The 3891-nt window shown below is 44.7% G+C and overlaps 1 pseudogene; it reads right to left on the bottom strand.

Annotated features, from left to right (window-relative positions):
- Positions 1-406: 406 nt before the first annotated feature.
- Positions 407-2797, bottom strand: LOC125752911 (glyceraldehyde-3-phosphate dehydrogenase-like; annotated as a pseudogene).
- Between the last annotated feature and the right edge of the window lie 1094 nt (positions 2798-3891).

Genomic DNA, 3891 nt, shown 5'->3' with positions numbered 1-3891 from the left:
ACGTGCATGTTGACCGTGGTTGCTAACACACGTTCAGTGCCTACGAGGAATCGGGCATGCTAAGCACTGCACATGGTAATAGTCACCTCCGTCCGCAAGAACTGGCACATTGTGAGATTTTCATCAGGGTCTGTCATTGTTATTATTATCTGTGATGTCATGGGAACCAACAACTTCAATCTAATAGTTTAAAAAAAAAAAAAAAAGATTTTATTTGAGAGAGAGAGAGAGCCCGAGCAGGGAGGGGAAGAGGGGGAAAGGGAGAAGCAGGCTTCCCACTGAGCTGGGAGCCCATGTAGGGCTCAATCCCAGGGCCCTGAGATCATAACCTGAGCCAAAGGTAGATGCTTAACTGACTGAGCCACCCAGGTGCCCTTTATCTTTTAATAAATGAGAACACTGACATGGAGAAGCAGTGATTGACCTACCTAAAATCATATGATGTCATCAGTGACAGAGCAAAAACTAGAACTCAAGTCTCATCAAAATTAAGATGTGGCTACCAAAAAGCCACAGAAATCATAGCATATCTAGAAATATGCTATGGGATTATGTGATTTCTATGGACAAAATTTTTAAATTCTTTTTTTTTGGGGGGGGGTACAGTATACTTTATTGATGGTACATGACAAGGTAGGGCTCCCCAAGCCACTCCCCTTCCTTGGGGTCTGGGATGTAAATTGGAGGTCAGGAGATTCTCAGTGTGTTGGGGGATTAAGCTGGGGCAGGAACTCCCCAGCAGCTGAGGGCCTCTCTCTTCCTCTTGTTCTTGCTGGGGCTGGTGGTCCAGGAGGCTCTTACTCCTTGGAGGCCACGTGGACCATGAGGTCCACCACCCAGTTGCTGTAGCCAAATTCATTGTCATACCAGGAAATGAGCTTGATGAAGTGGTCATTGAGGGCAATGTCAGCCCTGGCGTCGAAGGTGGAAGAGTGGGTGTCACAGCTGAAGTCATAGGAGACAACCTGGTCCTCAGTGTAGCCCAGGATGCCCTTGAGGTGGCCCTCCTATGCCTGCTTCACTACCTTCTTGATGTCGTCATATTTGGCAGCTTTCTCCAGGCAGCAGGTCAGATCCACAACTGACACGTTGGGGGTGGGGACAGGGAAGGCCATGCCAGTGAGCTTACCGTTCAGCTCAGGGATGACCTTGCCCACAGCCTTGGCTGCGCCAGTGGAAGCAGGGATGATGTTCTGGGCAGCCCCTTGGCCATCGCCACAGCTTCCCAGAGGGGATGTCCACAGTCTTCTGGGTGGCAGTGATGGCATGGACGGTGGTCATGAGGCCCTCCTCGATGCCGAAGTGGTCATGGATGACTTTGGCTAGAGGAGCCAAGCAGTTGGTGGTGCAGGAGGCATTGCTGACAATCTTGAGGGAGTTGTCATACTTCTCGTGGTTCACTGCCCATCACAAACATGGGGGCATCAGCAGAAGGAGAAGAGAAGATGACCCTCTTGGCCCCGCCCTTCAGGTGAGCCCCAGCCTTCTCCACGGTGGTGAAGACCCCAGTGGACTCCACAACATACTCAGCACCAGCATCACCACGTTTGATGTTGGCGGGATCTCGCTCCTGGAAGATGGAGGTGGACTTCCCGTTGATGACAAGTTTCCCGTTCTCAGCCTTGACCGTGCGGTGGAATTTGCCGTGGGTAGAATCATACTGGAGCATGTACACCATGTAGTTGAGATCAATGAAGGGGTCATTGATGGTGACAATATCGATTTTGCCAGAGTTCAAAGCAGCCCTGGTAACCAGGCACCCAATAAGGCCAAATCCACTCACTCCAACCTTCACCATCGTTGTCTCCGGGACGCGGCTGGCCCTGCACCAGAAGATGCGGCTGTCTGTCAAACGGGGAGGAGCAGAGAGCCAAAATTTAAAATTCTAATGAAAAACATAAAAAGTGATCTGAATAAGTGGAGAATGGAAATATTCAATGCTCTTGAGTGGGCAATTTCACATGATAATGGTAATAATTATTCTCGGGTTAATTCATAAATGAAATGCAGAGACCAGTTGGGCATTTTGAGGAACTTGAAAACTGGATTCTAAAAATGTCTTTGGAGGAAGACAGGTCCACGAATAGCTAACTTTAGAAAAAAGAGGGGAGAATTGGCTGGAAGTCACTGAGACATTAGAAGGTGGTAGTAATAAAAAACCGTTGGTTTTGGCACAAGAATAGATAGATGGATTGGTGAATCTTCGTAGAGAGGAGAGTCAGAGCCTTATGTAATCAGACCCTAATATATATATGACACAGGAGCCATTGCAATTCTGTAGGGAAAGACCAGATTGTTTAGTGTATGGAGTAGAGGAAACTTGTTCACTATTTGGAGAGGAAATAGAATAGGATCCCTTTCTTAAGAAGATTCCAGATGACTTAAAGTTCTAAATGTGAAAGATAAAATATCAAATATTAGAGAAAAAAAGTGAGCCATTTTTATTATCTAGAGGAAGGAAGAGTTTTCATGAACAAAAATAAGGATCACTTTTCAACAAAGAATATAGGGACAAAGTCACTAGACAGGTGACAGGAAAGATAAAGATTTTTGTGATATCTCAAATTGCAAAGGCAGGTACGATTTACAGACAGCAGGCATGATTTCCTGCTACCCAAGCAGAGGAGAGCAGCCCCTGTAAGAAAATGGGAAAAGAAAACCTAATAGATACTTACAAGGAAGAAAGCTTACAAATTAATAGATAAATGAAGAAATGCTCAAAATCATGAATAGTCAGTAAATGCCAGTTAAAGCAATAAGATGTCCCTTTAACCTATTGACTGAAAAATTAGAAAACTATATAATGCAAGTGTCATTTAGGTGCAGGGATAAAAGATCCCGCATACACTGATGTACACGGACGAGAGTGTATCTGCATTAGTCTGAGTTATTTAATGAAATTGTGAATATGCATGCATCCCGGGGGGCCCAGCAATCCCACTCCTGGGCATAAATCCCAAGAAATTCTTTTTTAAAAAAATTTATTTTTTATTTACATTCAATTTAATTAACATAGAGTGTATTCTTAAGTTTCAGGGGTAGAATTCATTTTTATTTATTTATTTTTTTTTTACTTTTTTAAAAATCTAAATTCAATTTGCCAACATACAGTATAACACCCAGTGCTTCTTACTGAGCTCTGAGAGGGGTAGGTTTGGTTATTGTTTGTAATTATTCGCTCTCCTTGCCCCATAAAAGGACTTCCACTGACCTCAGCAGGACTTTGAGGAGGATGCTGGGCTTCTCAGCCTGAGGGGGTAGGGCAGGGGGTAGGGATGGGGGTGAGGTCAGGCTCAGCCATGTGACTTGCTTTGGCCAGTGGAACAGAAGTGGAAGTTCTAAAAGCCAATCGGTGCAGAAGCTTCCAGTGCTGTTGCTTTTTCCCCCTCCATCTCTCTAGCTCTTTTTTTCCTCTGCCAGGGATAGGACTTGTCCCAAATAAAGGCTGTTCCTTCAGCCTGGCTGCTGTGATGAGGATGCATGGAACAGGAAGGAGCCTGTTGCCAGCAGCTGGAACATGTGGCCTGAACAAGAAAGGAGGCTTTGTGGTTGTTAGCCGCTGAAGTCTTTTGTTTTGCTTTTATTATAGCAGCAAAACTAATACAGGGATCTGCGAGCTCATTGTTCACTGCAGTGCTGTTCATGGTGGCAGATAGTCGGGGGGGCAGCCTCAGTGTCCATCGCTGATGAAACATGGCACACACGGTGGGCTACTAGCAGTCTTAACATGCAAAAAATTAAGCATTCACAAAAAAATTATGGATGAACCTTAAAAATACAGTGCTTAGTGAAAATATTAAGAAATAGTATCGTACATAACCAATGAACCTAAAAAACACAAAACTACACAACACTATGGATTTCACAGAAATACACACCTGTGAAAAGATG

The sequence above is a fragment of the Canis lupus genome, chromosome 18 (assembly GCF_003254725.2).
Source record: "Canis lupus dingo isolate Sandy chromosome 18, ASM325472v2, whole genome shotgun sequence".
Classification (NCBI taxonomy): domain Eukaryota; kingdom Metazoa; phylum Chordata; class Mammalia; order Carnivora; family Canidae; genus Canis; species Canis lupus.
This window is presented reverse-complemented; position numbering and strand designations above follow the sequence as displayed.